Raw genomic sequence first — 15,116 nt, 5'->3', positions numbered from 1 at the left:
ATGACTTACAAGAAAAAAAAAAAAGATTTAGTCATTTAGCAGTTATTCCTTCCAAATTACAAATTGTATAAACTTAAAGGCTAAAATGGCGAAAATTTTTATAAGGTTTTTTAAAAAAGTTACAATAGAAAGTACCTGAATTAAGTAGAGATGGTTGAATTGATGATCAAATAAAGTCTTTTGTAGGAAAATAAAATTGATATATCTCCCACACATCCCACTTGCCCCAACTAATTTTTCAAATTTCCTTTTTAAAAATTGAGATATAAAGGCCACCCTTTTAAAAAGCGTGTTTCTGAAATTTCACGAAGTTATACAACCTCACAACTACCTAATTTCTGAATATTTTATCATGTCAAAAAGAAGCTCTGATCTATTAGCAGACACTCCTTATTCCTTCCTCCCCACATTCCCTTTACAAATACTAATCTATTTTCTGTCAGTAGAGATTTGCTTATTCTGGATACTTTATATAAATAAAATCATACACGTGGCTTTTATGTCTGGCTTTTTTCACCTAACACGATGATTTCTAAGTTCATTCACTTCATTGCTTCTTACGGCTGAATAATATTCTACTGTATGGATTTAGCACATTTTGCTTATTTGTTCTTCAACTTGGGTTGTCTCCATTATGTACTATTATGAATAATGCTGCCATGAACATTTGTATACAAGTGTTTGTGTGAAAGTATGTTTTCACTTAAGAGTGGTGCTGGGTCATATGGTAACTCTATGTTTAATTTTTTGAGGCGCTACTAAACTGTTTTACAAAGTGTTTTCACCATTTTTCAGCCCCACCAATGCATGAGGTTTCCAATTTCTCCACATCATCACCAACACTTGTTATTGTCTATTTCTTATAACCATTTTCATGAGCATAAAATGATATCTCACTGTGATTTTGATTTGCGTCAGCTTCTTTCAGTATTTTGAAATTAATTCAATGGTGAAAAAAGGAAGGAAATGCATGATGGTTGTCATACCTCTGAATAAACTGTTAAAAGAAAGTGACTCAAGAATTAGTGCATAACTTACCTATTTATTTATATATCACTATTAACAAAAAAGATGCAAATGGCTTATCAAAATATATATTATAAAAAATGTAGAAAAATAGAAGATATTACTATATATCAGTGATTTTCAACCTTTTTCATGTTATGGCACAAACAATCTAATTACTAAAATTTTGTAGCACACCAAAAATTACATATTTTGCTGATCTGACAAAAAATATAGGTATCATTTTTATTCATTCACACCAGACAGCTACTGTTCTGTTGGCTGTTATCAATTTTTTTATAAATTTTAACAATCTAAGGGAAAAGAGGTCAGTGCCCCTGACTAGTCAGGTGTTGCATGTTTTAAAGATTCTATGACACACCAATTAAAAATCACTGTTGTATAGTAACAGAACCCTCTGTATTGGGTGAGTAGGAAACAGGTGAGGTAACTTGTAATATGAAATGGGCATATTATAAAGTTTTGTATGCTCACCAGAGGTCAGTTAGAATTTTGTCTCTGAGCTTCCCAGGAGCCAAGGTAAAGAGAAAACCTGTAAAACCCATATTGCTTATAATATTAAAAACAAGTTAGAATTCTTTATTATGTAGAATCATTCATTCCTTCTCTACATGTTTCCTGTAGTATCAAGGAGATCCTTAGTCTTGATGCAGCCCTTTCCTTTGCTGACTATTTCAGGTGATAGACAGCTAAACTTGGCATCTAAGTGCCTTCTGCTCTGCTAGTCCTTATCTGCACTCTTTTTAGCCCTTTACCCCTGAGGAAATTCAAACTACAGTGTTATTTTTCATTACAGGTCCTTAATACCCCCAGACAGAATTAATTTTCCTTTCTCTGTGTTCCCACAGCACTTTGTAAGCAGTCATTGCATAGAATTTCTCCACGTGACTTGTTTGAGTCAGTCTTCTCCAGTGGACAGCGATGGTTTTCACAGGAAGGAAGTGACTATGTCTTTACCCTCCCAATGCCTGGCACAAAGCAGGTAATGAGGAGAGGCTTAGAAACCTCTGGGACAACTTGAAACGTGCCAACCTCTGAATCATAGGGGTGCCAGAAGGAGGAGAGGAAGAGCAAGAAATTGAAAACTTATGTGAAAAAATAATGAAGGAAAATTCCCCAAATTTGGAGAAGGAAATAGACATACAAGTCCAGAAAGCTGAGTCCCAAACAAGCTAGACCCAAGGAGGACCACACCAAGGCACATCATAATAAAAATGCATGCCAAAGGTTAAAGATACAGAGAGAATCTTAAAAGCAGCGAGAGAAAAGAAGAGAGTTACCTACAAAGGGGTGCTGATTTCTCAAAAGAAACTTTGCAGGCAAGAAGGGACTGGCAAGAAGTGTTCAAAGTGATGAAAAGCAAGGACCTACAACCAGGATTACTCTATCCAACAAAGCTATCATTTAAAATAGAAGGGCAGACAAAGTGCTTCCCAGACAAGATAAAGCTAAAGAAGTTCATCATCACCAAGCCATTAGTATATGAAATATTAAAGGAACTTCTTTAAGAAAAAGATCAAAACTATGAACATTAACATGATAACAAACTCACAACTATCAACAACAGAATCTAAAAAATAAAAACAAAAACAAACTAAGCAAACAACCAGAACAGGAACAGAATCATAGTTATGAGGATCATTTGGAGGGTTATAAGCTAGGAGGGGGAAGGGGGAGAAAGGGGGAAGTTGTGCAGGGAATAAGAAGGATAATTGGTAGGCACAAAATAAACAGGAAGATGTTAAGGATAGAACAGGCAAGAGTGAAGCCAAAGAACTTACATGTACCCCACATGGACATGAACTAAAGGGGGTGGGATTGCTGGAGGGAAAGGAGGTACTGGGAAGAGGGGAACAAAGGGAAAAGAAACTGGGATAACTGTAACAGCATAATCAATAAACTATACCTTAAAAAAAGATAACTTTATCTTACCAGACTAAAATGATGGACTTCATTTTTAACTCAGTCATATGTCATATCTGCTATGTCAACCTGTTTGATGTCAGCTGTATATGAGGGAATAGCGTGAAATATGTGCATTTATTTGCCTTTTTAATGTGATTATGTATTTAGTGGCAAAGGGGAAAAATATCCAGTACATTTATTATTTATTGGGAAATTTTTGTTATTCTCCTGACTTAAGATTCTAAAACATCACATTTCTCTCCCTCTCTGCCTCCCACCAAAGCTTTACATAGTTGTGAAAAAATATGCCATCACTTAATCTATGTGTCCTCTCTCTATGTCTCCCTGACCTCCACAGACCCACTGATGTGTCTTGTCTGCACTGTGAACTTCTGCAGCATCCTGCACATTCATTACCATAGAACTTACCACAGTTCTATGATAACAATCTGTTTTACTCCATATCTCAATAGTTTAGCACATTGCCTGACTAAAATGTTATCTGTGTCAAGTCTACTTAATTATATAATACATATAAATACTATATTCTTTCATATGCTTCCACCACCAGACCAGTAACTAAAAAGAGTAGGTATGAGATCTCAAAATAGCAAGACAGACATTATTTGAGGGATGGTTAAGTCAGTCAGCAAATCAAATGATTCCCCTGCTGATACCACTTACAGGTTTACTGAATAAGGACTTAAGTTTACCAAAACTTAACATCTCCTAGAATATGGAATATAATGTGTATTGGTAAATAAAACAGTAATTTGTAATTTAATTATTTCAAGGTTTATTTTTATTTGTTGCCCTGAAACTTCTATCTAAACTGTAGGCTGCAATGCTGAATCAATTGAGGATCTTAGGCACTATTCAAGGGATTTTGTTCTTGAAGCAGTAAAAGGATCTTCTGAGAAACCACTCACACCCCAAAGGAGGTCCCACAGCCGTAAGTCAAAGGAAAGTGTTGTGGTGAGAACTCAGTATAATTTGGTTTTTTAAATTTCCACTCTGTAAGACATCTCTGTGATATAAATACTCCTAATTAGCACAGAATTTCAGTTCCTTCATACAAAACCCTGCAGTGCAATTTCAGGCTGCTTAAAATTATCTTAACTTGTCCCTTGGCAAAGCAAGCCAGGGCCTTAAGAAATGCAGAGCTGTGGAGTGTGGGACTATTGGACAGGCTGTGTGAGCTCCTTCCAGATCTGAGAGAGCCTTTTTGTTGACCTTACCTGAATTCTTAGGTTTGAATATGTCATCAGGATGCAGTAGCCAGCTACTGGCTAACTGACAAGAGAAACTTCTGGAACATCAAGACAGAAAAATGTAAGAAGTGGAAAACCACCAAAAACTAAAGTGTTTCAAATATGGTTCTCTTCCTAACATGCATTCACATAAGCAGCCCTATTAAAAAGCAGATTTTCTGTTAGCAGATGTCAAAGAGACGAAAATACTGTTTCTGTCTACTTTCTTCCTCTTTAATTAGCTGTTGGATGCATTAAAAAGGAAATATATCTATATTTCCTGAACCCACTCAGTATTTTTAACAGCCTGGCAGCTATACTTATGTTCTGCCCAGAAGTTAATAATAAGAAGGATTTGTTATAAATCCTGAACTTTATTTTCTGTATCATAACAGCAATCAGTATGGATTCACATTCAAAAGGCATTGAGTCTGGCCTATGATATAGTCCTGTTCTCTAGAAATTTATAGTTGAAAAGATGTCTTTCAACAAGAAAGACCTCCCTGTCACTTTCTTCCACCACCATAAAAAATAATAAAAAACAAGTACAAGAGTTAAGAAAATGAACAAGCATTACATTAATTAAAAAAAAAAAAAAAAAACACAGGGTTTGGAAAACTGTCAAGAAAATGTGGAAGAGGGAAGAAAACAAATTAGGCAAAAGGCAAAGAAAAATGAGACCAAGGATATCAATAGATTCAGAAATGATTGCAAATGCAAATGATATCACACTATGATTCTAACATCCCTGAATAACTAGAGCACTGGCAAAATTTTGTCTTCATGAGGATCAAAGCACCTCCTGGAAAACAGCTCACCTCAAGATGAGTCAGATCCCCCCAGCTTTGAGGAGGATTAGTGATGAAGTATCAGGAGTGGGATTTACCAGTGCTACCCTTGGATGATCCCCATGAAATCGTACCTAAAGCCTACCAAGAAGGCAGCCCGAGACTGAACACTAAAAAAGTGCTATTTTCATTAAAATCTGTAAAAGACCATAACACTGACAAAATGCACCATGACCGGGACGCCCTATATCATTGGAGAGTTCATTGTGACTTTGTAGAGCTGATAGGGTTGGCTCATTGGCAGCTTTGGCTGTTGGGGTGCATCTGGTTCACTTAGAGCTATCACATTGCTGCATCATCCATGCAGGAGAAGCAGACTGGCTCTGAGAGTAAAGGAAGTGGCCCAGTGCCAATGGGGGCAGCATAAGGGTTGCAGTTGTGCCTTCAGAGAAGCTCCATGGACCCCACAAGCTTCAGAAGCACATCTCAGGAGGAAGAAAATGATAGCATCATGTAATAGCTGTGAGGATCATGCTCTTGAACACGTGAGACAACTTTCAGGGCTCTTAAAATTACTGGATAAGGGTGAATTTTGAAAAAGGACTGAAGGAGTTAACCATGGTTAAATCTAGGGCATAGGTTATGAATAGGATGACATGTAATTTGTCATCCAATCAGGGGTGCTTTTGAGAATGAAGGGTGTGTGCTACTAATAATTATGCTGAGACAGCAGATGCACAGAGACTGTCCTAGACAATTTAGAATGTATGAGGACTGTCACTTTCAACCCTGTTGGTTTAGTAACGTTTGGAGTTTTACCTTAAGCATATATTTTCTTAACTTGGAAAAATATATAAGTTTATATATCTAAATGAAATAAGGAGAATGAGGTCTCATAAGAATGACAAGGCAAAGATAGAAGCATAATGCTTGCATTGTTACACTGACCTTAGTAACCCCCTTCCAGACATCATATGATGGTCTTAAAAGTTATGTCTGTAAAATTGTGATGTCTGTCAATTATTCATCACTCACTGGGAATTCCTAAAGGCCCTGCTTGCTTAGAATGGTCGCACTGTCTCTGCAATTGTGGTATGCCCTCCTTCCATTATTGATTTTACTCTCTGCCTTGTGATCCTTCTGGGATAGTAACATTTGAAGGCCCAAAGGGATATACTTATTTTAAAATCCTGGTGGTCAAGTTTAGAAACACAATGCCTCTCTTCACAGCTGGCCAAATCCATTAGTTCTGTCAATATACAAATGATAGAAAATTTCTTTACAAATATAGTCCCCATGAGATCAAGATCCTCATTCATTTTGTTTCTAATTCACGAAAACAAGTTGACTTTTTTAAAAAACTAATTTGAGGTTTGTCTTTAATGAGTTCTAACATGTAGCTTGAAGCTTCCATTGCAAACTGACTTGTTTTGTTTCAAGTGACTTTATAACTTTTATTTATTTATTTTTTTTTTAAATGAACTCTGAACTTTTTATTGGCCTCCTGCCCTGCAAAAAGATCCCCTACTTCTGCTGCCTTTAACGCCTCAAAACTTTGGTGTCGTTGACCTCAGACACCACTTTGCCGTCCACAATCCTGCGGGTGGTGGTCTTTTGGATGGTTTGTAAGGAGTGGCTGTTGTCCAGGGCGTCAACAAGATCCAAGTCCTCCCCTTCTTCCAGTAGTCGGCGGTAGGTGGCAATCTCAGCCTCCAGCTTGACCTTGATGTTCAGCAGGGCCTCATACTCCTGGGCCTGGTGCTGCCCCTCTGCCCGGGTCTGGGCCAGCTCTGACTCCAAGTGCAGCAGGATCCCATTGAGCTGCTCCATCTGCATGGCATAGCGTGTCTCCACCTCCCTCGGGCTGTGCTTCAAACTGGCCTTCGGATTTCTCATTGAGTCCAGGTCAGTCTCCAAGGACTGGACTGTACGTCTCAGCTCCGTGAGTGTCATCTCAGCAGCTCCTGTCTCAGCCGTCTGCGAGGTGACCACTGTGGTGCTCTCCTCAATCTGATGGGACCACTACTTGTCTAGCTCCTCTCGGTTCTTCCGAGCCAGCTCGTCATACTGGGCCCGGATGTCCGCCATGATTTTGCTGAGGTCCTGAGATTTGGGGGCATCCAACTCCACAGTCAGCCCAGAGTTGGCAATCTGGTTTTGTAGACCATTTACTTCCTCCTCATGGTTCTTCTTCATGAAGAGCAGCTCCTCCTTGAGAGTCTCGATCTCCGTCTCCAGCTGCAGCTGAGTGATGTTTGTGTCATCAATGACCTTTCGGAGTCCATTGATGTCATTTTCCACAGACTGGCGCATGGCAAGCTCCGTCTCATACTTGACTCTGAAGTCATCAGCAGCAAGACGGACATTGTCAATCTGCAGAGCGATGCGGGCATTGTCCACAGAATTTGCAAAGATCCGAGCCCTCAGGTCCTCGATGATCTTGAAATAATGCGCCCAGTTTCTGACCTGGGGTCCCTTCCTCTCTAGGTGTTCCCGGATTTTGCTCTCCAGTCTCCGATTCTCAGCCTCCAGGCTTCTCACCCTCTCCAGGTAGGAAGCCAGGCGGTCATTCAGGCATTGCATAGTCTCCTTCTCGCTCTGGATGCCCCCTATGCCTGCCAGACCCCCGGCCATCCCTGCAGCCAGGCCCCCGGATCCCCAGTTGCCCCGCACGCTGCTGGAGTGGGACACCGAGATCCGGGAGCCCGAGCCCCCGGCGCCTGCATAGATGCTGGCCGCGCTGCTGGCTGGCCGGACCGGGTGACTGGAAGACTGCACGGAGCCCAGGCTCCGGTAGTTTGTGGAGAAGCTGGAGCGTGTGCTGAAGCTCATGCTGCTCAGGGAGAAAGGCGAGAAGCCGAGACTCAGGTTGAAGCTGCAGTGAGTGCCAGGTCCGCGCTGACTTTATAACTTCTATAATGCTTCAGCATCCAAAATCAAACTCTTTCTCTTACAGATAAACTATGTAGTTTTCTGTCCTTGTCCAGCTCACTTCCTTGAACAACCAACCGCCCTTGTGAGAGAGATGACATTTGGCGACTTAGCTCCCCAGTGCCCATGCAGGTGCCAATAATACTGGAGTTTTTCTATATGACAGCAGATGAGCTGCTAGTCCACTGGCTCTGGGTCTGATTGCTCTACAAAAATTGAGAAATAGCTACAATGGCAGAAGGCAAGGCCTAGAAGGGAGGGTAGCTGACTATTTGGTTTGATTTAAGATCTCTGCCAAGAGTCTCTCTAAAAATTTTCTTTATTAACTTTTCAGTAATCTAAGAACTATGAGGACACAGATTTTTGTCTTTTGTCTATAGGAGTATCCCTATAACATTGCCTGGCATATAGTAGAAGCTCAAGAATAGTTATTTAATAAAGAAATATTTCTTCATCTTTAAAACAGGGATAGTAAATAGCGCCTGTAGCCAGGATTGATATTCAGCTGTCTTCCATTCTAACATACACTTTCAATGTCATGGGGTTGTTGTGAGGATTGCATGAGTTAAAACATGTACAGCACTTAAAATAGAACTTGACACATAGCAAGTGGTCATCAGTTGGAAGACAGGGAAGCTGGCATCCAGGAAAATTGAGGAACAATGCAGGAGCCCAGTAGCGGGCACCCGTGGGTCTGAGAAGCAGTAACAGTGGTTCTTGCTGAGTCCAACCTGATTGTGGGGAAGGATAATTGCTTAGAACGCTGCAATCCCTGTCTCATGTGCCCAGGCTTGAACTTCACTACAGCATAAGGGATTAAGGGGTGGGGGGCTGATTTCCGAGAAAACTGGTGACAATAGAGGCAAGGGCAAAGATGTGGGAGCTACAGTCAAATGCACTCCCCTATTGCCTCCCTCCAAGACCTTGTTTATGATTCAACCATTAGGTCCCTATACTTCTGATTTAATACATTGTGTATTCAACATCTATTCTGTTAACATGGAAATTCCTGGGGGATGGACATCCTACATTAACCCATTCATAGTAAAAGATATTTATATCATCTGTCCAGGCACACTGTTCTCTTGGTGAAGAGATGGCAAAGTTCTGAAAGAATGGGCCATATGGCAGGTCAATTTGATAATGGGGCACAGAGGTCATCAGAGCATGGGACAGTGCCCAAGAAAGGGTAGCCTCATCCTGTCAGGAAGCAAAGCTGTCTGTGGATAGTTGCTGGTGGCTAAGGTTGAGGGATAGGGGGAGCAGGATATGAACCGAACAGGTAAGAGGGACCTGTTCCCAAAATACCTATTGTCTATGTGGGAACAAATTGTGTTACAAAGATGAGAAGCTCAAGTTTAGTTTCAGGTTTCAACTTAATTGCTCTCTTCCTTTTTCTAATAGAAGCTTTATTAACTTGGTACTCTTCAGTTAAGTTATGTATATAAGAATCAGGTCAATTAGAGAAGGTTAAGTTGGATTGAAATTTATACTATTTGTGCATTTTATTTGGCAATAATTATTTTTATACTTCATATTTGTATGTGCATATAAATAATATATTATATAACCCATTTATATAATCTAATATATTATATGTAATTTATCACAATAACTTTGTATTGCATGTAATATTAACTCTATTTCATATATGAAGAAACAAGGGAACAATTAAGATGTGAGGATGGGCTAGAAGCCCCTGGGGTTGGGCACTCAAGCCATAGTTTTCTGACTTTAGATTTAAGGATTTTTTTTTTAACCATATTTGGCTGCCTCACAACCACAAATTAATTGGTGGCATCTGGCAAGCTGAACAACAGTACTTTTTCTTTTTGCCATTAAATAGAAAACATTCTGTGTTCCATCCGCCGGTTTGCTTCTTATTAAATGTACTAATTGAAGAGTAAATTAATTCTGTTCTCTAAATGAATTAGGTCTAGAGAATACAAAAGATGATCTATTTTATATGGATATGGGAAGAAAATATTAGGGTTTTTTTAGTTTTACAGTATTCCCTTACTTATCATGAGTATTATGTTCTAGATCCCCTGCCCCAATAGGTGAAAATACGCAAAGTAGGAACCTTACATTTATTTTAGTATTTATATGTATTTTAAGGCTTTGTAAACCCTTCCCACACACTTATAAACCATTCCCAGTCCCTTATTAACCTTTCCCATTTCCTTATTAACCTTTTCTACACTTTTATAAACATTACTTATACTCTTAAACATATTCTACACTCTTAAACCTACGTAACTTTAACAACATATGTATACAGTACCACAAAATCCCGCAATATAGAAAAAAATCCTCAATAAATAATTAAATATAATATTTTTAAAAATCCCGCAATCCAGTGAGGCCACAAGAAGTGAACCATGATATAGAGAGCGACTACTGTATAGTTTTAGATGTGTTTAAATGGACATTCTATAGCATTACAGTATTACTTAATACATGTATACATGAACATACACACATATGTATAGCAAGAAGTGTGTATAATTTATAAGTGTATTTACAAATACTGGGATGCATGCTTTTTTAAAAAAAAACACAGAATTGCAGGCTCAAACAAACTGGGAAACCACCCTACTTAACTGGTAAGCACTTTCCCTAAAATGTCTGCACTAAGCATACCTCTCCTGTTTCACCTTAGGCTTTCATGCAAGAGTGTGGCAGCGCTCAGCTGTGCCCAGAATAACAGGAACTTTCATGGATAAGAGCCTGGAGGGATCAATTCCCCTAACCCCTTCAATTGACAGAGGAAGAAACTGAGGCTTACAGGGGTTAAGGGATTTTTCCCAAGCTGACAAGTTAAGGTTGAGCCCAACAATATGGGAAATGAATAGAAAATCTGGTTAATGCTTAGCTAGCCGTGGTAATGTGTCGTGAGGCTGGCTTGCAGAAATTAAATCCATTAATAATCCCCAAACCTTATTTTAGCCAGAAATTTTCAATGCCTCACTTATCAAACCCTTTGCTAAAGATGATAACACAATGGCTTTGTTTCTCTGGGTGCCCGGGAATGCATGCATTGAACAAAAATGTCACACATACTCTGCTCACTGGGTTTCAGGTTATGGACAAATACAAATGTGGGGAACACATACAGCTATTTCATTATACACATCAACTGTCAAAAACAATGGTATTGAAACAAATACACTCCCCACACTTGACTGTTGTAGAGAATGGAACCAAATTATAATATTTCCTAACAGGCAAATAATTACTCAAAATTACTGAACTTTGAAATACTGCAAGCATGCTTCTGAAGGGACTATCATCTCCAGACCAATGCTGGACTCTTATCATAAGCTAAATTCCAGTGTTTTGTTCTATTTCTAGACTCTCAATCTCTTTCATTGATTAGATTCTGTACTTAATTACCAATGCATAGGGTTTTATTTACTGAACTATTATGACAGATAGGGCTAGCCCCCCTTTTTTACTTTTTAATTTTATTAAAAATGTCAAGATGATTATTGAATGCCTTCCTCCTCCCATGAACTTTATAATCATTTTGCCTATGCAAAAGCAAAATAAAACGAAACACCCCCAAACCTACTAGTATCTTTATTGGGAAACTCATGACATTTCTACATTTGCTTAGGGAGAACTGACATTCTGATACTGTTGGATTTTTTTTTTTCTCCAAATAGGCTATTTAAATTTTTTTCAATAAGGATATATCTTTTTGTTTTTTCAATCATTTTATGTGACTTTGGAAAATGGGATTTTTTCATGCTATTATATTTTCTAACTCAAGCTGTGAATATTTTTTTACAAATATTATGTCATTTTATTGCACTTTCTTATTATTTATAGTAGTTTTGGATTGATTCTCTTGGGGTTTCCACAAAGACATCCATCTCATTTGTGAATAATGAATATTTTGCTTCCTTCTTCCCAATTTTTATGTTTCATACATTGTTCTCTTATGTAACTATATTAAGTACAACTTGTAGAACAATTATATAACTATACCTCACTTACTGATCATTTAGAATTGTTTTCCCATTATAATAATGTTGCAGTTAGCATTTGCAGAACTTAAGCAGTTTGGGTCACTTCCTTAGGGTAGATTCCTATAAGTGTAATTTGTTGGCTTAAAATGTATAATTTTAAATACTCTTACACCATTTTGTCATATTTCTTTCCCAAAAGGTTCGATCAGTGACCACTCTCATCTTTCCTCTTCCATCCACAATCCAGAGGCTCCCAGCCCAGATGCCCTTTTCCCATCCCTTCCTCCATGTGTCTCCTTTTTACTGACCACCAAGGACGCAAGAACACAAAATGCTACTAGACCTATTTGGAGATAAAGTTTAAGTGAATTGGGGATTTTTTGCTCCCTCTACCTGCAGATCATCCTAGACTTCTCCTTTCCCTTAGTCCTCACATTCTAAAAGCCACTAAGTCCAGTCAATTCCACCACCTTAACTTCTCTCTTATCCATTCTTCATTCTCCATCCACAGTTACTGCTCTAGTTCAGGAACTCATCCTCTCTCAGCTTGCCCGTGGTAACAACATCTAACAGATCTTACAACCTCTGTGCAATTCTTTCTCTACAGACTCAAAATCCTTCAACAGCAGGAAAACTCCTTAGGATGGTCACCGTCTATCTGTCCAGCTTCTCATTTTAACCTCCCCATTCATATGCTACCTCCTAGCCAAACCAGGCTATTTGCAGTTCCCTTCTAACTTGTAATTCAAAGTCTCTGCTTTTCCATGGGCTGTTTTAGCTGTAGGAATGCCCTCCTTAGCACCCCATACCTCTACCCTTATCTGTCCACAAAAATCCCTTTTACCTTTTATGATCCAACTCAAGGGGGTCCTCTCTGGGAGACATTTCCCGTTTCATCCCTTGCCCTTACCATAAAACTTTTGTAGGAAGGGCTATCCATTGATGGAGTATGGCAATATTTTTTGAAGTTAGTTTGGTACCCAGTTACCAGGGTTCTTATAGAACTGGAACAAAGATTGATAAAAAATGGTAGGAATTGGATTTCCCCACCTTTTTGGTGAATTATATTTGTTTAACATGTCGTCGGCAGCCGTCCGTCTCGAGAGACGATGGTGTAGCTTCTTAAGAGTCTATCTGCACCGCCGAGAATGGCTGTGCAGTCCGACTCGGGAGTGACATGGTAGTATCTGTCTCCTCCCGTGTTGAATCGACATCTTGCGATGACGCTGAAGCTACAGAGCCTGGGCAGGGTAATATGGAGGGTCTGCTGTTGCCCATGCAGCAGACCCCCCCTCTCTTCGCAGCTGAAGGATCCAAGGGAAAGACGGAGTCAATACAGCTTGGGTTCAGGTGCGCCGCAGGAGTTGCCGGTGTTGACTACAACGTCAAACCGCCTTAGGGACTCCGGCTCCGGATTTTCTGTCGGGGTTTACTCCCTTAGCCTTTCCCCTGAAGAGGTATGCCGCAAGGCAGCGGAGGTTTTTTGGAGTCAGAGTTTTCCTTCTCTGATGTGCCCTGACTGGAAGATCGAACCAGCGACACTTAGCTCGCAGGCCGACGCTCAATCCACTGAGCTAAACCAGCCAAGGGCTACGTTTAACATGACTTCACATTTATTCAGTAGAAACCTATTTTCACGGTTCGTACAAGCACAAGAACTGGCATTGCAGAAGGGCCCTAAATCTTGAGCTAGAGGAGGAATGTTTAAGAGCTAAGAGTCATCTCTATACCTCCCTGATTTCTAATGCCTGGGCCGCTTGCCTTGCTGACTATTAATGATTACCTTAGGCCCTGACGCACAATGATGAGAGACCCCCACTGACTCTTGCAACTTCAGACAAAGCTTTTGGTTCCCACTTCTTCTGGTGGGGGAGAGATTCAGGAATCCTGGGAGCTAGTTTGATAGGAAGGTAAAATTTTAAGAGTTGAAATGGGGAGGATCAGTATGTCTTCTAATTCAACTCTTTGTTTCCAGAAAAACCTAAGGAACTAGCCAGTCCCTCCTATTTCTAAAAGCCTGTGGGAATTTAAAGAAAAAAATAAAGTCCTTTGTTCATCCAAGCCAGGTTTATCAGCCCTCAATTGGGAGGATTTCCTGGGTCACACTTCCTATTCTGCCTGCTGCCCATCTTATCTCTGCTAACTCCATTTCCTGCCTCTAGGGTGAGTGGTATATAATATTGCTGCTTTACGTGATTTCTAGGGAGTGAGAGTCTTCCCTGAATAATGTCAGTTACATGTTTCTAACTTATACCAGAAGATCCTGCCTCTATTCGTCTTTTGCCAAAGTGGGTGAGATGCAGGGTTTGGAGGGAACAGGAAAAGCTTCATGTAAAAATGCAGCACTTGAAATTCACTGAGCAAACAGAAGAGGTGTTCCCATCACACACCTGGAGGATGAGTTTGCACAGCACAGCTGCCCTTCTGCAAACTGTTCCAGAGCAGGTCAATTTATTCCAAATTCCAGCGCAAGTGTCTGTTAATATCTACTGAGATGTTCAAAGCAAGTTAACCATCTACGAGTTACGGGGGTGCTCTTTATTGTGGATTCATTGAGAGACACAGACAAAACTGCTAACATATGTTTCTGTTGCTACGCCTTAGTCTTATCACAATTTGAAACTGTAGAAAATCAATTATGTGCTTTAAATTACTCCCTTCCCTGGCACAAAAGCATTTCTTCATTCTTTTGGGATAGTGAACACTTTGCAACATCTACCACTAACAGCCTGTTAGGATTCTCTGTTAAATCGATGTAGTACAAACAAACCAAACAGAAGGCCCATGGAATGCTAAACATCCCCGTCTCTCCTGTGTTGTGGCCTCCTTGCAGCCTGGGACCTTCTGCCTTGCTGCTGTAACATCTGGACAGCATTCAGGGTTGTTTCTCAAGGACACAGGCGTGCACCTCCGGTGAATTTCAACTTTCAACATCTCTCTGGCTCTAATCTATATTTAATGTTTCATGACTGGTAGTCAGAGAAGCTTCAGATAAATATCAGGTTAGAATGAAAATGATCCTTGGGAGAATATTTGCTTCCAGCATGCGCCAGCAAAGTGTCTGTGACAGAGGCTCTCCCCAGAGATGTGTTGCCCATTCTCTTGCAGTAATAATAATTACGCCTTATGATTGCTGTGCCCACATAATCAAAGATTGCTTCATCACACGTGATCCCAAGGGGAAGCTCCCTCTGCTCCTAACTGGATGTCAGTCACAGAGAGCAGCACCCCTAGGGATCCCC

General features: G+C 39.9%; 1 pseudogene; it reads right to left on the bottom strand.

Annotated features, from left to right (window-relative positions):
* Positions 1–6,452: 6,452 nt before the first annotated feature.
* LOC150001580 (keratin, type I cytoskeletal 18 pseudogene) lies at positions 6,453–7,816 on the bottom strand (annotated as a pseudogene).
* Between the last annotated feature and the right edge of the window lie 7,300 nt (positions 7,817–15,116).

The sequence above is a fragment of the Furipterus horrens genome, unplaced genomic scaffold, assembly GCF_987537825.1.
Source record: "Furipterus horrens unplaced genomic scaffold, mFurHor1.1.pri manual_scaffold_9, whole genome shotgun sequence".
Classification (NCBI taxonomy): domain Eukaryota; kingdom Metazoa; phylum Chordata; class Mammalia; order Chiroptera; family Furipteridae; genus Furipterus; species Furipterus horrens.
Note: the sequence above shows the minus strand (reverse complement) of the source record. Positions and strands in the feature narration are given on the sequence as shown.